Below are 23,213 nucleotides of genomic sequence, written 5' to 3'. Positions count from 1 at the left end.
CCTCCCATCTGTTCTGTGCAAATTAAACAGAAACAGATTGATAAAGAGCTGGCCATTTAGCCCACTTCACCCAAGTTAAGGAGGTTAAGTCTACATTTCCACCACTGAGCACAGTACTAAGATACTAAGATGCTTTACTTCCGGAGAAACTGAAAACGCTGAGACAGCAGAGCAACCCCTGCACCAGTTCGATAAGCAGTTCCATCCTCTCCCATACCAGCTGGGTTACATACTGTTGCTATGGAGGGAAGTAAGAATTAGTGAAATGAAAGAAAGGGAAAGAGCCTAGTTGGCTGGCCTTTACAATTTAAGGACATATGTGGTTATATGCCTAGTCTGAATTTTCTTCTTGGCCATATGTATGTGTTTGCCAATGAAGGACAGGGCTTTGCTTTTTTTTTTTTTTCCCCATCCTAACTCTGCTTCTACTCTTGAGACAGTTGTCTGAATACATCTGGGGCACCCTCCCACCTTATTCTTTCAGCACACGTGGCAGATAAACATAAATTTCAGAGGTTTCCTGTCTGCTGATGTGGCCTTGGTGGTGACAATATATGGCCCAATCACTTTTCCTCCTGCATCTGTGCTGCTTTTAAAATAGAATAGCAATGGAATACACAGCCTTATTGCCATAGACCATCAATTGTTAGTGAATCCAGACAGAATGGTCTTCCAGAGAATTGTTTTGAGTGATTACACCTGTGGCATGGACTACCCTTGTGAGAATGATCCAAAAAAGAGGACTGTGAAGGCCCTGGGACTGGAATTAGGTCCTTTTCAGTAGGTAACTGCGGGATTCCAGGATCCATAGCATGATCTAAAATGGATATATGTGTTGGTACATTCCCTGAATCCACAGATTCCCATTTAAGAGGAACAGTGCAGCCATAGGAAGGCCAGACTAGAACCATTTAAAGTATTTATCTCAAGGAAATGTGTGTGTGTGTGTGTTGGGGGTGGGGGGGTCTTATAGCAGTAATAGTTTGAGAACTGTCCAGAAGGCCATAATGGTTGGAGTGGAATAAGCAAGAAAATGTGGTAGATAAAGTCAGAAAAAAGGAGGAGCTGGGGCAGCCCAGGTTGCTCAGCAGTGTAGTGCAGCCTTCGGCCCAGAGCGTGATCCTGGAGGCCCGAGATAGAGTCTGGTGTTGGGCTCCCTGCATGGAGCCTGCTTCTCCCTCTGCCTGTGTCTCTGCCTCTCTCTCTCTCTCTCTCTTTCTCTCTCTCTCTCTCACTGTTTCTCATGAATAAATAAATAAAAACCTTAAAAAAAAAAAAGGTGCTAGATAACAATTGTCAGTGGTTCTCAACCCAGATGCCCATCAAGATCACTGGGGGGCTTTTAAGAAATACTCTTGCATGTCACTAACTTTAGAAATTCCAATTTAGTTGATCTGGGGTAAGGTCCAGTCACAGACAATTTAAAAAGTAGCCTAGATGACTTCAATGCAGTCAGCTTTGGAGACCACATACACAGGCACCTGGCTTCCTCTCTGAGATAGGAAGCTAGTGAAGAATTTGGGGCAGAAGGGTGTCATATAATGTTATTTGCATTTCAAGAGAAAAAGGTGCATTGAGGAGCTATAGAGAGATCAGTTAAGAGGTTACCGAAATAATGCAAGAAAGAGATTATGGTGCTCTGGACCAAAGTGGTGTCCCTAGAAATGATAACTCATATATGTGTGCTACTATTTATAACAAGTCTAGATAATTCTAACGTAATAAGTTCTATTTAAGTTACTGCCTAAAAAAAATAATACATACAGCAGAGCCTCAAGTTTATTCACTATCTAGTTTACAATTCAAGTAAGTTTTTTAAATCATTTTTAATGACAAAAATAACATAGTAAAACAAGATTGCTTTCCAGACGGCAACTGATTTTCACTCTTTCCAAAACTATGGTTAAGTTAGTAAAAACCCCATTCTTAGGTAAATTGTCTTGCAGCCATTTTTTCAGCATACATCAAGAATACCATTAACTTTTTAAAAAATTAAATTCAATTAGCCAACATATAGTACATCATTAGTTTTTAAGGATTTATCATAGGAAAAGCATATACTCATTAATTTGAGAAGAAAACTAGGGCAGGTGGGATAATTTAAGAAGCCATGTTGAGGTATAACATTATTTTTTAAATGCAGTAACTAACATTATTCACCTATAGATGTGTTTCTCTGTGCTACTTGGTTCATGTGTTAATCTTGCTTATTATGTGTGATTGTATTGAACTCACCGTCAGGAAAAAAAGGAAAAAAAACCTGGAAAAATACCTGAATACATAATATACAACATTTAACTTCATGCTTTTATAAACCTGAATATGATATGATATATTTTAATCTCCTCATATTTACTCCATTGGTAGGGAATGGATTCCTGCCCTAACGCTATAAAGATGACCAAGTACATGACACTCGAGTCTGGACAGATGGAATTGACAGCAGTTTATTAGTCACATATATTCACCGTCTAGTGAAGAAATACTCCATGACATGTAGGGCCACATGGTAGTTGCAAATGAGAATAGAGTGAATAGCCAGGGCTGTGGGAAGCAGGCTTTGTAGTATCAAGAGAGAGAAGTGCCCCTGGTTCCTTGGGAAGATGTGATTGGCTTATTTGTATAATTCTGTGAACTGCTAGGAAACTGAAACCTGCTACAAAGGGAAAAGCAGACACTGTACCTGGTCTCTGAGAAAAGGAAGTTTGTTTAGCTAAGTAACCTTATATATGGTTGCAGATGGAGTGGAAAACTTATGGTTTTAATATTTGAGACCCTCCCCATATTACCAGATGTCAAAGCAGCATGTGATTTTAATTTTAGGCTTCATATATAAGTCAAAGGAAAAAACAAACATATACTATCTTTAGGACTTTTTCTTTTTCTTTTTTTTTTTTTTTATTGAAGTTTGATTTGCCAAAATATAGTATAACACCCAGTGTTCATCCCATCAAGTGCCCCTCCTCAGTGCCCATCACCCAGTTAACCCGTCCCCCTGCCCGCCTCCCCTTCCACTACCCTTTGTTCATTTCCCAGAGTTAGGAGTCTCATGTTTTGGCACCCTCTCTAATTTTTTCCACTCATTTTCCCTCCTTTCCCTTATAATCCCTTTCACTATTTCTTGTATTCCGCATATAAGTGAAACCATCTGATGATTGTCCTTCTCTGATTGACTTAATTCACTCAGCATAATACCCTCCAGTTCCATCCATGTCAAAGCAAATTGTGGGTATTTGTCCTTTTTAATGTCTATAATATTCCATTGTATATATAGACCACATCTTCTTTTAAAAATTTTTCTTTTTCTTTTTTTGGCTGGGTACAGTATACTTTATTGATGGTACATGACAAGGTAGGGCTCCCCAAGCCCCTCCCCTTCCTCCAGGTCTGGGATGTAAATTGGAGGTCAGGAGATTCTCAGTGTGTTGGGGGATTAAGTTGGGGCAGGGACTTCCCAGCAACTGAGGGCCTCTCTCTTCCTCTTGTTCTTGCTGGGACTGGTGGTCCAGGAGGCTTTTACTCCTTGGAGGCCATGTGGACCATGAGGTCCCCCACCTGGTTTCTGTAGCTGAATTCATTATCATACCAGGAAATGAGCTTGACAAAGTGGTCATTGAGGGCAATGCCAGCCCTGGCGACAAAGGTGGAAGAGTGGATGTCACTGTTGAAGTCGCAGGAGACAACCTGGTCCTCAGTGTAGCCCAGGATGCTCTTGAGGGGGCCCTCCAATCCCTTCTTCACCACCTTCTTGATGTTGTCATATTTGGCAGTTTTCTTCAGGCGGCAGGTCAGATCCACAACTGACATGTTGGGGGTGGGGACACGGAAGGCCATGCCAGTAAGCTTCCCATTCAGCTCAGGGATGACCTTGTCCACAGCCTTGGTGGCACCAGTGGAAGCAAGAATGATATTCTGGGCATCCCCTTGGCCATCAGGCAACAGCTTCCCAGAGGGGCCATCTGCGGTCTTCTGGGTGGCAGTGATGGCATGGACGGTGGTCATGAGGCCCTCCACGATGCCAAAGTGGTTATGGATGACTTTGGCTAGAGGAGCTAAGCAGTTGGTGGTGCAGGGGGCATTGCTGACAATCTTGAGAGAGTTGTCATACTTCTTGTGGTTCACACCCATCACAAACATGGAGGCATCAGCAAAAGGACAAGAGATGATGGCCCTCTTGGCCCCACCTTCAAGTGAGCCCCAGCCTTCTCCATGGTGTTAAAGACCCCAGTGGACTCTACAACATACTCAGCACCAGCATCACCCCATTTGATGTTGGTGGGATCTCACTCCTGGAAGATGGAGATGGACTTCCCATTGATGACAAGTTTCCCATTCTCAGCCTTGACCGTGCTGTGGAATTTGCTGTGGGTAGAATCATACTGGAACATGTACACCATGTAGCAGAGGTCAATGAAGGGCTCATTGCTGGCGACAATATCCACTTTGCCAGAGTTAAAAGCAACCCAGGTGACCAGGCGCCCAGTATGGCCAAATCTGTTCACTCTGACCTTCACCATCGGGTCTCGGGGACTTGGCTGGCACTGCACAGAACATGCAGCTGTCTGTCAAAATGGGGAGGAGCCTAGGACTTTTTGTAAGACCCTCTAAAAGAATATGCTTCTGGTAGCCACACATGGAGCAGAATGTGGTAGAACTGCCTAGACCCATGAACAAAAAATAAATACCCAACATATATCTCTGATTTTGTGTGTGTGTGGTAATCATTCACCACTTAACAGAAACCAGTACAGAAATTCATAAGTTTTTGACATGAATAATAAATAGATGATTGTGAAAAATAAGAATAATCTATGAAGCACACATATGGATTTCTGATCATATAGATTTAATTTTTCTGAGAAGTGAACATTTCTATCTTATTCTCTCTAAGATAAGCCCCATGCTGTTGCACTCTCCTTGTTACGTCTTATTTTTCTTAGAGTATGGATATAGTTTGTCATTAAATTTCAACTATTTGTATATTGCTTTTATATTTATGATAAATAAACATTTCTAAAAGACTTGTGTTGATTCTTTAGGATGGTTCTCATATTTATATGTCAATGTTCTCCAGAGAAAGAGAATTAGTTCATAGAATTATGGAGGTGGGCATTCCCCAAGTTTAGGACAGTGTGAGTTAGCAAACTGGAGGCCTAGGAATGCTGATAATTTAGTTCTAATCTGAATGTTGTCAGATTCCAGACTCAAGAAGAACTAATGTTTCAATTTGAGTCCAAAAGCAGAGTGAAGAAGAAGGCAATGTTTCAGTTCAAAGGCAATCAAGCAAGAATTATCTCTTATTCGAGGAAGGATTAACCTTTTTGTACTATTCCAGCCTTGAACTGATTTGGTGTGTCCCACCCATATAAAGGAAGGCAATTTACTCTACTCAGTCCACCAATCTAACTGTTAATCTCTCTAAAAACACCCTCAGAGAAACATTAAGAATTATGTTTGACCAAATATCTGGGCATCCCTTCAATTTGGCACATAAAATTAACTATCATTAATTATGTGAACCAAAATGTATCTGAAATAGTTCTCAATGTATCACCATGATACAGAGTAATGATAGATTAGTGTACAATTCAAGTGCATTCAGAAGGCAGATAAATAAAAATCACATATTCTTATTATAAGTTCCTGAATCATAAATTTCAGTTAATATACAGGAAACTAGAAATAGAGCTAAGTAATCTAAATTTTGCTTGTCCATTATGGCCATTGATTCATTTTTACCAAATTATGTATTATCAAAAGTGGTATAATAATTTCTTTTGGTGTTACAACTTATCCTCAAGAACTTTATTTTGCAGGATGCCTGGGTGGCTCAGCAGTTGAGCATCTATCTTTGGCTCAGGGCATGATCCTGGGGTCTCAGGACTGAGTCCCACATTGGGCTCCCTGCAGGAAGCTTGCTTCTCCCTCTGCCTATGTCTCTGCCTCTCTCTCTCTGTCTCTCATGAATAGATAAATAAAATCTTTAAAAAAAAGAACTTCATTTTGCATGTTCAGATCAATTGACCTTATATAACATATCATAAGAAAAAAGTTCGTGAATAATATGTCATAAGAAAGAAAAAAGGATATTGGATTTTAAACATGATAAATAAATAGGTTAAATTAAAATATAGCTTTTAGAAGATATATAAATTACCAACAGATGCATTGAAAGATGTTCAACATCACTCATCATCAGACAAATACAAAACAAGACTACAATGACATATCACTTCACATCTGTCAGAATGACTAAATAAAAAACACAAGAAACAAGTGTTGGTGAGGATGTGGAGAAACAGGAACCCCCATGTACTCCTGGTTGGAGTGCAAACTGGTGCAGCCACTATGGAAAACAATACAGCGGTTCCTCAAAAAGTTAAAAACAGAACTATCCTATGATCCAGTAATCACACTACTGGGTACTTACATCAAAAATACAAATACACTAATTTAGAGTTGTACATGCACCCCTATGTTTATTGCAGCATTATTTATAATAGCCAAATTATGGAAGCAGCCCGGGCATTCATCAACAGGTGAATGGATAAAGAAGATGTGGCATATATACACAATGGAATATTGCTCAGCTATAAAAGGAATAGAAACATTGTCATTTGCAACAACATGGATGGAGCTAGAGAGTATAATGCTAAGTGAAATAAGTCAGAGAAAAACAAATACCATGTGATTTCACTCATTTGCAGAATTTAACAAACGAAACAAATAAAGGAAAATAAAGAGAGAAGGACAAAACAAGAAACAAACACTTACCTATAGAAAACAAATGAATGGTTACCAGAGTGGGGGATGGGTAAAAATAGGTGATGGGGATTAAAGAGCGTACTTATGATGAGCACTGAGTAACGTTTAGAATTGTTGAATCACTATATTTTACATCTGAAATGAATATAACACAGTATGTTAACCATACTGGAAATATAATAGAAAACAATAAATATAAAAAAGAAATAGAGCTTTTTTTTTTAAAAGATTTTATTTATTCATTCATTAGAGACACAGAGAGAGAGATAGAGAGAGAGGCAGAGACACAGGCAGAGGGAGAAGCAGGCTCCATGCACCAGGAGCCCGATGTGGGATTCGATCCCGGGTCTCCAGGATTGCACCCTGGGCCAAAGGCAGGCGCCAAACTGCTGCGCCACCCAGGGATCCCAGAAATAGAGCTTTTATTCAAGTCATCTCCACCTTAAAAGCTTACCTTGATAATACAATAACCAAATTATAATTATAATAAAATTTCATAATTTTCTATGATATCCAACATATTAATTAAATTAACTATTATAATGAAGATGAATGGATAAAACTTAAAATATCTGAAAATAAATATGTGGTCAAAATACACATAGAGAGATATTTATCATATCAATATCTAAAACAGTAAAACTTTAGAAATTTTTAAATATTCATTTATCAGTAAGATATATTACAAATGCAGCATATTCATAGTATTGATTCCTAAGTGACATATTAGGGCTATGCAATATGATGACACAGAATTTGAATTGATAAAATGGCATGAGAAAATATTTAAACATAATTCATTTTGTAATTTTAAGTGCTAAAAGCAGTCTTACATGTGCACTATTGTTATTATACCACAAAATAATAAAAAGTGTAAAAAAAAATTTTTTTTAAATCTGGGAAGAAGTCAAACTATATTTTAAAAGTAAATATTTCTAGGAGCAGCTGGCTGGTTCAGACAGTATGGCATGCAGCTCTAGATCTCAGAGTTGTGAGTTTAAGCCCCATGTTGGGTGTAGAGATTACTTTAAAAAAAAAAAGAGTAAATATTTCCTGATTATGGGCTGGTGGGGTGATCTGTATATTTACTTTCTTTTGACATGTGTGTTTTCCAAGTGTATAAATTGCTCACAATAATTATTAACACTAAAATGATTGTTTTTGTAATACATGCTATCAGCCTGTTCATAAAGAAAAGTCAAGCTAATAAAGTCACAATTAATTTTACACTGATGTTAAGAGGAATAAAGAAATCTGCATATAAACCCAATAGCCATTTGTGTTTTGTTTGAGTATTTTCTTCTAATACACAGGAGAAAGCAGGATAAACTTCAATTGAAACTTCAGTAAATCTAATGTTCTCATTTCTAAGACAATTTTATTGAAGTAATAATAGTTATTCATTCTATAATGAAAATAATGCCACTGTTTTTGGAAATGTAGCTGAATAAACATGCATAAATAATTTTAAGTGATAGAATTATACATGTTTTACACTCCTGAGGGAATAAATACTCTCTTTCAAGAAATTTATGGGGATTCTTTGTAAGAAACCTGAAGAAATTTTTAATTCAAGGAAGTAGTGTTGGAAACAGCATAATCAGTTGCATTTAAAATAGAATAATCTAATGATTACAAACTGAACAAAAAAATAAGATCAATTCCCTTTTCATTGGTGTTTGATTACATTTCCATATGACCAAGTTTTCCGACAATATTTTAATATGTCACAAAACTTCCCATTGATTGCGACATAGACATGGGCCAAGTCCTATTGAAACTAAAGATTCAGTAGGGATGATGACAGATGACATTAATTGAAGATTTTATGTATCTTTACCATGTTTTAAAGATGGTTGCTGAAGGCAATTGTATCACATTTGCTGGTGAAATAACAAGAGAGAGAGAAGATGATTTTGTAGTGTGTTTGCAAAGGGAGAGGAAGAGTGAGTAAAGCATGATCAATGTTCTAAGCCGAGGGTAAATGCATTATAACCATGAGGAATTTGGAAAGTTGAAGGAACTGAATGAGAACCAGTGCTAGCAAAACCCAGGCAGTAAGAAACCCAACCATACAGGGTCATGGAAGTCAGCAGAGATATGAGTCTTTATAGCTAAGAGTATTGGAAATGGCATGATTCAGTCTGAATTTTTAAAAGACAACTTTCACTGCACTGCAACAAACAGGGAAAAAACAAGAACAGACAAAATATCAATTGGGAATGTGTAGACAGAAACTTGGACTTGATTGTAGAGCTGGAGAAGATTGAAGAGGTTCAAGGAATATTCATGCAGTATGATCAAATAAATTTGAATATAGATTTCTTTTGAGAGCTGGGAATAAAAGGGGTTCTGGCTTATTAAACAGGGAGGATATTGCTCCTATTTATTAAAAATTAAGTTTGGGATTGATAGATTGGAAGTGGCCAGTCTGTGAATTTTGAGATTTGTGAATTGAACTAAACTTTTTATTTTTTAGTATAATGAGTAGGTTAATAACAGTAGATTAATTTTATAGAATATTTAGAAGAAATATCCATTATTGGTGTGGAAAAAATTAAAAAACATACATATATAAGTATAATCATCCTATATTAATGCCAAAGTGTCCTGATGTAATAGCTATAAAACAAAACTATACCGCATTAATTAATTATAAAGCATATGTAATATAACGTGTTATAAGCATATAGAATAAAATGTGTTTAATAATCTATTTTTATGGGTTTATTCTCATACAACACAGGTGCCTTTCATCATAAACATACAGAAATAGGAAACTTTTAACAAATTTATGGTCTCTAAATAGCTAATATCTTTTATAAGGGAAAAAGCTGTGATCACTAAGTATGGACTATGTTTTAGTGGTGGTACATACCCATTTTTTTCTCCCACTCTAGTTGGAGAAAAATCACAGCCACTTAGCCTCATTTATTGTTTGTTATGAAAAGCAAGAAAATAATTGTGTTTTGATTAATAATTATCTCTTAAGTGTGTACAAATGAGGTGAAAAACAGTAGGATAGAAGAGCACAGCATGTCTAATTGAGAAAACTGCATGATTGGCAATATCATGTTATACCAGGAGATAGACTAAAATCAATTTAGCTGAAAATCAAAGAACTGACTACTCAAGAGTAACAATGCATAAGACTAACACGTTAGTCAATAATGTTTCCTAGGAAGAGCAAAAACACAAAACAGTCATATTTTCACTTCTGAAAAGTTCAAAAGGTGATAAAAATTGGAGCAATAGACAATAAATTGTACAATAAAGCCTGGGAATTATATCAATGTTCACATAAAATTCATCTGAAAAATATAAATTCATAGTCTTGTATGGGAAATATTTTTCAATACAATTTTGATGTGACTAGATCAGGTCACATCAAAATCTTGGCTTATCTTGTTTAGTCTAAGAAGATCTGTATGAGTTTCTTATATATTTTGGATATTAATTCCTTATCAGATATATGGTTCACAAATACTGTCTCCCATTACATAGGTTTGCCTTTTAACTTCTGTTGATCATTTTCTGTGTAGAAGCTCTTTATTTTGCTGTATTCCCAATTATTTAATTTTTATTTTATTTCCTGTTCTTTGGTGTCAACAAAAATTGAGAACACTAATATCAAGAAGTCTTTTTCCCCTGTGTCTTATTTTTCTTTATGGTTTCAGGTCTTACATTTAAGTCTTAATTCATTTTGAGGAGATTTTTATGTATGCTATAAGATATGGGTCCAATTTCATTATTTGCTTGTGGATATCTGGTTTTCCCAACATCGTTTATTGAAAAGACTATTCTTTCCCCATTGGATGTTTTTGGCACTCTTGTTAAAGATCAGTTGACTGTCAACACATTTTTTTTTTCTGTACTCTCTGTTCTATTGATCTATATTTCTGTTTTAATTACTATAGCTTTGTAGCATAGTTTGAAATCAGGAAGGGTGAGGCTTTCAGCTTTGTTCTTTTTAAGATTTCTTTGGCTCTTCAGCATCTTTTGTGGCTTATTCAAATTTTAGAATTTTTTTTTTCTATTTCTGTACAGAATGTCATAGGGGTTTTGATCCAGATTACATTGAATCTGTAGCTCACATTGTATGGATAGGATGGTCATTTTAACAATATTAATTCTACCAATCCATGAATATAGGATATCTTTCCATTGATCTGTCTTCTTTAATTTCCTTCTTCTATGTTTTATGAATTTAGTGTGCAAATCTATCACCTATTTGCTTCAGGTTTTTCAGAAGTATTTTATTTTTTTGGTTGCTATTTTAAATGAGATTTTATTTTATTTTCTTTCCTTTTCTTTTCTTTTCTTTTTTTTCTTTTCAAGATTTTACTTATTTATTCATGAGAGACACAGAGAGAGAGGCAGAGACACAGGCAGGGCAGAGGGAGAAGCAGGCTCCATTCAAGGAGCCTGATGCGGGACTCGATCCTGGGTCTCCAGGATCATGCCCTGTGCTGAAGGCAGACGCTCAACCTGTTGTGCCCAAGATTATGAATCAGAGAAACCACCAAGGAGCCGACACTGATGCAAGTGCACAAGGGTTTATTAGCAAGCTCCAGCTTGGGTCCAAGTATACCAGACACAGCAGGGGAGGGACTTGGACCCCAAGGTGGGTTTCAGCTGGGTTTTTATGTGCTGGTCTAGGGGATTTCCAGAAGGGTGGAGGAATTTCCTAAGCTCTATTCTCATTCCGATTTGGGACTTTCAAGGGCATTAAGCTCTATTCTTATTCTGATACAGGGCTTCCTGCCAAGGGCATTAAGCACAGGAGCCTGAGATGGCTATACTTGTGCTAACGCTGAACTTGAGGTGGAATGGCTTTAATTTTCTCTGCCTCCACAAACGCTGAATCACCGAGGCTTCCTGAGATTTTCTTAATATCATTTCCAAGTAGTTATTTTTTAGTGCATAGAAATACCACTGATTTCAGCATGCAAATCAATGTGACATACCACATTAACAGGCCTGAAAGATGAAAACTACATAATTCAATAGAGGCAGAAAAAGTATTTGACAAAATTCAACATCCATTCATGATAAAATGTGCCAACAAAATATGTATAGAAAGAACTTTACTAAACGCAATGAAGTCCATATATGTAAAACCTAGGGCTAACATTATAGTCAATGAGGAAAAACTGAAAACTTTTTCTCAAGGTCCAGTACAAGGCAAGGATGCTCACTCCTAGCACATCTATTCGATATAGTGCTAGAAGTTTTAGCCAGAGCAATTAGACAAGAAAGAGAAATAAAATGTATCCACATTGAGGAGGAAAAAAGAAAATTACCTGTTTGCAGATGACATAATCACATATGTAGAAAAACCCAAAGCCTCAACAACAATAACAAATTTAGAACTAACAAATTCAGTAAAGTTGCAGGATAGAAAAATCAATATAAAAAATTAATGGCATTTCTTTTCTCTACTTTTAAATGCTGAAGTGAGTCAGTCCTCAGAACTCTTTTCTCCTAGATCTACATTCAGTGCCTAGAAGCTTTTGTTGAGGCCTTACCTCAAACCTCATCTCCTATTAAATTTTAGAAATTAGTATCACTGTTCACTGGATTGTGTAATATCATGAAGTCTACCTTGACACCTTTTCCCTTCCAAATTCTATTTATTCAGCAAAACTATGATTCTACCTTTGAAACGTAACTTTGTTAATAGATTTCTTCATTTTACTTTGTTGCTCCATATTTTTTCTTAAATCTTTGCTTATTTCCAACCTTTCAGCAAATTTTCATTTCTTTCCTGCTCTTTGAATTTAGTGCTCCTCAAATGTTACTCTAGGCACACCTTTAATATTCCTTTGAACATTCTTCCCTGCTCTCTTGTAATATCAAACGACTATGTTCTCATAGTCCTTGAATCTATATCTTCAAGGTAAAACCCTTTCCACCTAAGATATATGTCCACTCTCCTCCTGAGACTGTCTTCTTGTGTATTTTATTCATATCTAAAAATGACACAATATCCAAAACCTATTGAGTATTTATGCACCTGGCACTAATTTAAATGCCTTACTCTATTATCTCCTGCAACAACCAGCTAACCCTATGACTTGTACCTATCAACATCCCTATTTGACAAACAAGATGCAGACAGGTTAAGTAACACACTCAGAATCCACAGCTAGTAATTGACAGTCCTAGATAATAAACCCAGAAATTAGTCCCCAGGAAAAACATGCACACAATAGGCTCTCTTAAAATATGAACAAAAATCAATTCATCTTCTCTCCCCAGCCCAGTACACTTTTTCTCCAGAACTCATTATCACTACAACAATCTTCACGGTTGTTTTAGCTAAGAAAACTGGACTACATTCTCCTCACACTCTCCCTATTTTCTCTCAATCCATACACTACCATATTACCATGGTAATGGTAATGAATGCCTATTTGTTATTTAAACTTATGCACTTGTTTTCATCTCTCTTGCTCTTTCCAAAGTCAGACAACTATCATTTTTTTTAATTTTCACAATCTTTCAACCAATCTCCTGACATCAGAGTAGACCACCTACTATCCCTTTTGTAAACTCAGTCAAAATAATTTTAATAAAATATTCCTATGTCTCAGCTTTTTACATTTCGATGGATGTGCTCTCTAATTAAAGTAAAAAAAAAAAAAAAAAAGAACAAATGTAGCTTATTAGGTCTGCATGTTCTGATTCAATTTTAATTCTCCAGCCCCTTACTATTTAGTTTCCTATCCTCTAGAAAGAAGGACATGGTTAATTTTTTTTCTACTTGGCAAGCTTTCTGTTACCTATGCCTTTGGTTCTGCAATTTTTTCCCTCTGCCTGAAACACTTGATACTCTTACTTTGTCTGGTTGAAGTTTATCATACTCAAATTTAACTTTAGAAATTGCTTTCATCAGGAAATGTCCTTGACCATCTCCCACCCCAATCATGGGTAGGTAAACAGGCTCTTCTAACACCTAATAATCTCCTCTCTACTTGGCCATAATTCATAGTTTATTTTCTGTAACTCTTATTGGACTGCAATATTAAGGAGGCAAGAGCAATGTCAGTTTTGTTCAAGTATACAAGTATTTTCATGCCCTAAGCATTCCTTAAATATTGAGTTGGTAAATACATAAATGATTAAATGATATTTACTTGATTATATATTATTATCTTTAAAACTTCCTTAAATAACTCTACCACACAAGCACCCACACACATAACTTTCCTAACTAAATTTATTTTGTCTTGACATCTTATGAATTCTAATTATTGTCCTTTCCAGATGCCTTTTCACTTCTGACATAATAGTTTAGGAATGATGTATCTTCTTCAATACAAATATATACTAAAAATATTCTGAAGTGAGGTCACAATTTAGGCATATTACATTATAAAGTACAAGTTAAATAATTATTTAATAAATTAATGTTGCTTCTCTTCTGTTGTGTATCTCCAAGGTGAGCTGTTTATGAAATCCAGCCAACTGAAGGGTTACTGACTTATGTCATGACTTTCCATGAAACATTGTCAGTTCAATTTTTCATCTTTCTATTCTCATCTTCCTCCATATTAGTGAAATTGCCATAGGCTACTGATCTTGAATCAAACTTATCTGAAATTCAAACATAATGAAAATGGGAATTGATGAATGAAAACTGGTCACAACCATCAATTTAGGTCCTAAGCAAATAAATTCTTCAAGTTATGGAACATCAGCACTTATGCTTGTAGTAATAGAAGCAATAAGATAAAGGAATATAAGAGTGAGTTACAACTAATTAATATCCATATTATACTACTTAGCTATAGTAATTATTTAAATATCCAGTGATTTAAGTTGTTTCTATTATTCAATGCGCTATTTTGCCTACCGAAGATTTTAGGAAAAGTTATAGACTCATTTTCAGTGTTTATGGTGAACCTGGAATATGAGATTCATCTCATAAAATAGGAATGGATTTGTAGATATCAAAATCAGATTCACATAAATATGTGTATGTTTTCTTCCTTTGGGAACATAATAAGTATATACATTTCTGAATGAGAAGGGTAACAAATAAAAATAAAATTTTATCAGCCTTCTCTTGGGTCTTCATCAAGGTTAGTTTTGAAAGGACCTCCTAAAGAATGTTACCAAAGCATGTAATTAGTAATGAAAAGAAACAGCTGCAAATGTTTTTAAGTGAGATCATGAGTTTCCTGATTGAACTAACTAGTATAGTGGGTGCTAGGCCAAGTAGTTTATCCAAATATAACTAATATTTCTTTGGATCAGATTAAGTTTATATATAGACATGATTATCATTATTGCATTCTTTGTTAGTATGACAGATGTTTACTGAGAATCAAAGATATACTAGGCATTTTGATAAGATTTTAAACCTTAAATTCTTTATTCAGTACTCCAACTTGCATCTCTACTGGCATATTTCATTTATATCAGGTTCTAGTGCTGATCCTTGCAGGCCATCATTATTTTCATTTAAAAAATACCATTACTGATGCTTTGGTAAACCAGAGTCTTTGATGAATTTATACGAAGATATAAAATGTGATTTTTAAAATTTTGATCCTAAATCATTAGGAATTTAGAACACAAATATTTCTGACTATATCAGATCACTGTGAAAGAGGTATTTCAGCAGCTCCTTTCTTTCTTTTTAAACATATTATAGCCTGCGTTACATTACTCTACAACTCAAAAGGTGTGGAAATGTACCTGTGTATGCCGATCATTATATAAATATCTTTATTATTTTAAGAAATGCTAACTTATCTTTTTTATTTTATTTAATTTGTTTTTATTTAAGTTTGATTTTCCAACATATAGTATAACCCAGTGCTCATCCCATCAAGTGCCCTCCTCAGTGCCCATCACCCAGGTACCCCAACATCCCGCGCGCCACCCGTTCCTCAACCTTTTGTTTGTTTCTCAGAGTTAGGAGCCTCTCATGGTTTTTCTCCCTCTCTAATTTTTCCCACTCAGTTCCCCTCCTTTCCCTTATAATCATTTTCACTATTTCTTATATTCCCCATATGAGTGAAACCATATGATGATTGTCCTCTGATTGGTTTACTTTGCTCAGCATTATACCTTCCAGTTCCACCTATGTCCAAATAAATAGTGGGTATTTGTCAATTCTGATGGCTGATTAATATCCCATTGTCTGTGTGTATCTATATATCTCTATATTATCTATCATCTATCTTTCTATCTATCTATCTATCTATCTATCTATCTATCTATCTATCTATCATCTATCACAACTTCTTTAACCATTCATCTGTCGAAGGGCATTGTTGCTCTTTCCACAGTTTGACTATGGTGGACATTGCTGCTATGAACATTGTGTAGGTGTCCCAATGTTTCAATACATCTGTATCTTTGGGGTAAATACCCAGTAGTGCAATTGCTGGGTCACAGGGTAGCTCTATTTTTAAATTCTTGAGGAACCTCCACACTGTTTTCCAGAGTGGCTGTACCAGTTCACATTCCCATCAACAGTGCAAGAGGGTTCCCCTTTCTCCACATCCTCTCCAACATTTGTTGTTTCTTGTCTTGTTAATTTTCCCATTCTCACTGGTGTGAGGTGGTATCTCATTGTGGTTTTGATTGGTATTTCTCTGATGGCAAGTGATGCAGAGGATTTTCTCATGCACTTGTTGGCCATGTGAATGTCTTCTTTGGTGAAATTTCTGTTCACTTCTGCCCATTTCATGATTGGAATTTTTGTTTCTTGGGTGTTGTGTCTGATAAGTTTTTTATAGATTTTGGATACTAGCCTTTAGCTGATATGTAATTTGTAAATACCTTCTCCCATTCTGTAGGTTGTCTTTGAGTTTTGTTGAATGTTTCTTTTTCTGTGAAGAAGCTTTTTATCTTAAGTCCCAATAGTTCATTTTTGCTTTTGTTTCCCTTGCCTTCATGGATGTATCTTCCAAGACTTACTGTGGCCAAATTAAAAAAGGTTGTTGCCTGTGTTCTCCTCTAGGACTTTGAAGGAATCTTGTCTCATATTGAGGTCTTTCAACCATTTTGAGTTTATTTTTGTGTGTGGTTTAAGAGAATGGTCTAGTTTCATTTTTCTGCATGTGGCTGTCCAATTTTCCTACCACCATTTATTGAAGAAACTCCTTTTTCCAGCGGATAGTCTTTCCTGCTTTGTTGAATATTTGTTGAACATAGAGTTGAGGGCCCATTGCTGGGTTCTCTATTCTGTTCCATTGATCAATGTGTCTTTTTTTGTGTCAGTACCATACTGTCTTGATGATCACTGCTTTGTAATACAGCTTGAAATCCGGCATTGTGATGCCCCCGGCATTGGTTTCCTTTTTCAAAATTTCTCTGGCTATTCGGGGTCTTTTCTGATTCCATACAAATCTTTAGATTATTTGTTCCAGCTCTGTAAAGAAAGTCCATGGTATTCTGATAGGAATTGCATTGAATGTTTAAATTACTCTGAGTAGCATAGACATTTTCACAACATTTATTCTTCCAATCCATGAGCATGGATTGTGTCTTCCTTAATTTCCATCTCCTTGTGTCTTCCTTAATTTCTTTCAGAAGTGTTCTATAATTTTTTGGGTATAGATCCTTCACCTCTTTGGCTAGGTTCATTTCTAGGTATCTTATGTTTTTGGGTGCAAGTGTAAATGGGATTGATTCCTTGATTTCTCTTTCTTCAGTCTCATTGTTAGTGTATAGAAATGGCACTGATATCTGTGCTTTGATTTTGTGTCCTGCCACATTGCTGAATTGCTGTATGAGTTCTAGCAATCTTGGGGTGGAGTCTTTTTGGCTTTCTATATACAGTATCATGTCATCTGTGAAGAGAGAGAGTTTAACGTCCTCTGCCAATTTGAACACATTTTATTTCTTTTTGTTGTCGGACTGCTGAGGCTAGGACTTCTAGTACTATGTTGAATAACAGTGGTGAGAGTGGACATACTTGTCATGTTCCTGATCTTAGGGGAAAGGCTCTCAGTTTTTCCCCATTGAGAATGATATTTGCTGAGGGCTTTTAATAAATGGATTTTAAGATATTGAGGAATGTTCCCTCAATCCCTACACTTTGAAGAGTTTTAATTAGGAATGTATGTTCTATTTTGTCAAATGGTTTCTCTGCATCTATTGAGAGGATCATACAGTTCTTGTTTTTTTCTCTTGATAATGTGATTTTCACTTTGATTGTTTTATGAGTGTTGAACCACCCTTGCATCTTGGAGATAAATCCCACTTGGTCCAGGGAGTAATCCTCTTAATATACTGTTGGAGCCTATTGGCTTGTATCTTGGTGAGATTTTTTTCATCTGTGTTCATCAGAGATATGGGTCTATAATTCTCGTTTTTGGTGGAGTCTGTCTGATTTTAGAATCAAGCTAATGCTGGCCTCATTAAATGAGTTTGGAAGTATTCCCTCCCTTTCTATCTTTCAAAACAGTTTTAGTAGAACAGGTATTATTTCTTCTTTAAATGTTTGATAGAATTCCCCTGAGAAGCCATCTGGCACTGGATTTTTGTGTCTTGGGAGGTTTTTGATGACTGCTTTAATTTCCTCGCTGGTTACTGGCCTGTTCAGGATTTCTATTTCTTCCTGTTCCAGTTTTAGCAATTTGTGGTTTTCCAGAAATGCATCCATTTCTTCTAGATTGCCTAATTTGTTCACATATAGCTGCTCATAATATGTTTTTAAAAATCATTTGTATTTCCTTGGTATTGGTTGTGATCTCTCCTCTTTCATTCATGTTTTATTAAGTTGAGTCTTTTCTTTTTTCTTTTTCAAAAGACTGGGTAGGGGTTTATCTATCTTATTAATTCTTTTAAAGAATCAACTCCTGTTTTTTTATTTATTTTTTATTATTATTTTTATTTGTTCTACAGTTCCTCTGGTCTCTATTTCATTGAGGTGTGCTTGAATCCTTAATATCTCTCTTCTTATGCTAGGTGTAGGCTTTACTTTCTGTTCTTTCTCCAATTTCCTTAGGTGTGAAGTTAGCTTGTGGTATTTTAGTTTATCCCAATATTTTGAGGGAGGCTTGTATTACAATGTATTTCCCTCTTAAGACCGCTTTTGAATGGCATCCATCAGGGAAAACTCTGGCCTGTATTTTCAAAGTTCCCGCTCCTCCGGGGTGGGGCTTTCCTGTTCCAGAGGCTCTCGCTGCCCTGCTTTAGCCCAACTCCTGGTGGGGCCCCTCCCCCACATCTATCTTTTCTTTCTTTCTTTCTTTCTTTCTTTCTTTCTTTCTTTCTTTCTTTCTTTCCTTTCTTTCTTTTCTTTCTTTCGTCTTCCTACCTTGTTAGAAGTGAAAACCCTTCTCTCTGTAGTGTTCCAGCTGTTCTCTCTTTAAATCTCAGTTCGAATTCATAGGTGTTCAGGATGTTTTGAAAGTTACTTAGGTAAGTTTGTGGGGCCAAGGTGAGGTGAGGACCCCCTACTCTTACACCATCTTGCCCCTCTCACCAATGCTCACTTTCTATTGAAATTGTTAAACTAAGAAAATTCTTGACTTTCTCTTTGTTCCAAATGACTATTAAAAAAACCTCAAATGTTAGAAATTAAGATACTAAAAAGTAAATATAGTTCATTTCTGTTACAGAAATAAGTAAGACATTTTAATGTGTGTCTTTTAATTGCTCTTATTTATTTTCTGTAGCATTTTAAACTATATTACCAAATTTATGCTGGTTAATAGTGTTTTCCTGGTAGATACTTCTATTTTGATGACCTGCCAACTTTGCTAAACTATTTAAAATCTTTGAAAATTATTATAATGTTTTGAAAAGATGATAAGGTTAAGATTATAAATATAATCCGACCAATAAATTGTCAAATGAATTAATCAAGGGTAATCTATTTTTATATGGGCAAAAATTTTAGCACTTTTTAATCTTTCTATTCAAAGTGACATTGCCATAAAGACAATTCAAGATGCCCAGAAAATAAACATATTTGCTAATTTACTCTAATATTTAAAAGATGCAAGCCATTGTATTTTCTTAAAATAAAATAGTAGTATTTCAAATTGACCTTGCTTACCAAGCTTCTTGTAATAATCTTAGCATAAATTGGTCTCCATTCTATATAAAGTACTAAGCAAAACATTACACAGATCTTTGAACTTCATCAGTATAATGTTGAGTCATTTAACACTCTAATTTGTGGTTTATTTGAAAATATGGAAAAGTGATAAAGTCAAAAAGATTTTCAGATTTTAAAATAACTTTAAAATGTATGCATTGCATTTACTTTATGAATTTGCCATCTGGTAGGTATCAAAATAGTTAAAACTGTCAATAATGAATCACAAACATGATTTTAGTTTAAAAACTGCTTTATATGAATGTTATATATGAATAACTGGTTTGTTGACCTGTGTCTTCAAAGAGATTAAAGGCAAATGAGCAGTTCTCCTCCCTATGTAGACTCCCACGGCAAACACAATATAAGTTTACTTTTATTGTGGATTCACCTCAACCATAGATGTTATTCTCTCAGCTCTCCATCTTCTCTTGGCTTCAGGGAGAATAATCTATAAGATAAGGTAGAAAAAATCATCACAAAGAACACTGATGAAGTTTGACTCTGTCTCTATTTCTCGGTTTTGCTTACAGTCTTACAGAAGATTCATTGGAACAGTGGTAGACAACGGTAATAGTGCCAGTTTAGTTACCTTATTGGAACAGTGGTAGATGATGGTAGTAGTGCCAGTTTAGTTACCTCTGGGTATACTATAGAGTAAGCATTTAACTCCAATTGTTAGGTAGCTTTCTCCATAAAGAGGTATTTATTGTAATCCCCAAAATTTAAGTCATGCTGTGTTCAGTTCTGGAGCAACAGGAAAACTAGAGTTTAACAGCCTGCTATTTTTGTTGTATTTTTTATTGTTGTTGTTTTTTTTCTGTATTAGTTATGCAGTCTAAGCTGCTGTAACCACCTCTCCTCCCAAAAATTGTTTTAAAAAGATGGAATTTATTTCTCTGTCATATCACAGTCTCAGCTATTTAGTCCAGGACTGGAAGGAAAGCTCTATTCCATGAGGTGGCCCAAAGTCTAATTCTATCTTCTTAATTTATAGTCATGAAGCTTGTGGCTTCCACCTTGAACTCTAAGATGCTTGTTTCACCACACACCCTTGTATCCACACCCTCATCCTGCAGAAAGATAAAATGGGCAAAAGTATGAAATGTACATTGCTTTTAAGAGCATGTACAGCATGTGGAAAGAATTGATGCTCAGAATTCAGGTTAACCTAATAAAGCCAAGATGACTAACTCATTAAGCAAAAATTAAACCTACATGTATTTGACTCCAAAGCTAAAGTGTTTTTCCATTTGTTGCAACAAATATTTTTCCATTCCTATTGAAAATTGTCAGGAAAATTCACAACCTAAGAGATATAGTTCAGACACTGGAAAGTGTCTTAGTACAATTTCTTCTACTAAGACTTATGACATAATAATTATACTATGGTATTAGTTGGAAAACTTGTCACCTCTGGAAAATTAGAAAAGAGTAGATAAAGATTTTGCATTTTTCAATCCCTTTAATTTCTTGTCTCCACAGATACTAAATATTTGCTTAACCAGTGTATACATTTATTAATACTAGACTTGTATATTCAGTTTATTAAATATCCATCATGATTTTTGTACTTCTCTAACCCTAAGGATTCATTTGTGAAGGAGATGGCTAAAGTCATCTTATTCTGGAGCTTATGTCCAGCAGAAGACTGATGGTGGGGTTGTCAGGAAGAAGGGAGATAGACATTATGAGAACAAATAATGAAACAAGGCATCTTTAGATAAGGCTAAATGTCATTAAAAACAATCAAATAGTGGGATGATAGATTAGAAAGACTAAAGAAGGGTAGCCTGGGTGGCTCAGTGGTATAGTGCCGCCTTCAGCCCAGGGTGTGATCCTGGAGACCCAGGATTGAGTCCCATGTTGGGCTTCCTGCATGGAGCCTGCTTCTCCCTCTGCCTGTGTCTCTGCCTCTCTCTCTCTCTCCCTGTGTCTCTCATAAATGAATAAATAAAATCTTTAAAAAAAAAAGAAAGACTAAAGAAAATATTCAGATTAGGTGGTCAAGAAAAACCTCTCTAAAGAGATGGCATTTATATGAGAGTATGGAGCTCAGGACAAAGAGGTAGGCTAGAAATAAATACTATTTGTAAATACCAGAGAAAATATGGACCATAAGAATAAAAACCTTAGAGATAAACCTTAGGACATCTCAATAATTACCAGTCCAGCAGAAAAAAATATATATAAAAAAGCAGAAAAGGAGTGACCATTGAAAAGGGAAATAAAACTAATATATGAGGACAAGGAAACCCAAAAATGACTATTTGTAAAAGAAGTGTGTAGACAATTGTGTAAAATGCTGCTGAGCAAGAGAATACAGCATGGACAGAAACTATACCTCTAGATTTGGACAGATGCAAGTACTAGTGCCATAAACAAAATGTATTGGAGTGATTAGTAGGATCTCTACTGGAGTAAGATAAAAAAAAAAGGGAGAGGATGACATAGACATAATAATTTATAGACAATTCTTTCAGAAATTGTGCTGTAAAGGGACAAAGGAAAAGATTTGATGTAAAAAGGGGTGCTTTGCTTTCCTGAAACTTTTCTCTCTCTCCTTTTTTCTTTCCTTTCTCCCATACTTCCTTCCTTCTATCTTCCCTTCTTTAGCTGGGCTTATAGTTCAATTAACAACTTTTTTTACTATATGTAGTAACATGAAGAAATACAATCACTTGTTAAAACCAAGAGATAGTAAAACCTACTATTCCTTATTTCTCTCTGGTGATCCAATATACAATATAGTGCCTATAGTTTAAAATACTGTATTGTACACATAGAATTTGCTAAGAGGGTAGATCTTACATTAAGTGTTTTTGCCACAAAATAATAACAATAAAATCTGTAAATGTTTTTAATAACTGTAAAGAGGAAAGATTATCTCACCTACATTTAACTACATTGAGTGTAGAAAGGTATATACAGATAATTTATAAATATCTTATCATGATGATCCCTTGATAAATGGAAAATATTAAAACATCTTTTGCTCTGACATAATCATATATTTCCATCTTTGATTACAAAATAACTGCATATGCTTAAAAAATCACTAAAAACCTTACAAACATTAAAAAGAAAATTAAGGTAATTTCAAGATCTTTATGTTACCCTGATCCCCAAAACATATACACCAATCCTAAGGAAAAAACTATAAACTAGTATTTCTCCACATAAAGACAATAACTCTAAAAACACATTATTAAATCAAATTGAACAATGTATAAAAATAATACAGAATTACCAAATAGCATTTATCATAGAGAGTATATTGTTTTATATTCATATATCAATCTTGGAATTTGCCATTTCAATAAAAGCAAAGACCAAAAGCTACATAAGAATTTAGATTATGCAAAAACTTTCCACTTTT

The 23,213-nt window shown here is 35.3% G+C and overlaps 1 pseudogene; it reads right to left on the bottom strand.

The window, feature by feature from the left end:
• Positions 1–134: 134 nt before the first annotated feature.
• On the bottom strand, positions 135–4,517 carry LOC482010 (annotated as a pseudogene).
• Between the last annotated feature and the right edge of the window lie 18,696 nt (positions 4,518–23,213).

Source organism: Canis lupus, chromosome 13 (genome assembly GCF_011100685.1).
Source record: "Canis lupus familiaris isolate Mischka breed German Shepherd chromosome 13, alternate assembly UU_Cfam_GSD_1.0, whole genome shotgun sequence".
Lineage (NCBI taxonomy): Eukaryota > Metazoa > Chordata > Mammalia > Carnivora > Canidae > Canis > Canis lupus.
Note: the sequence above shows the minus strand (reverse complement) of the source record. Positions and strands in the feature narration are given on the sequence as shown.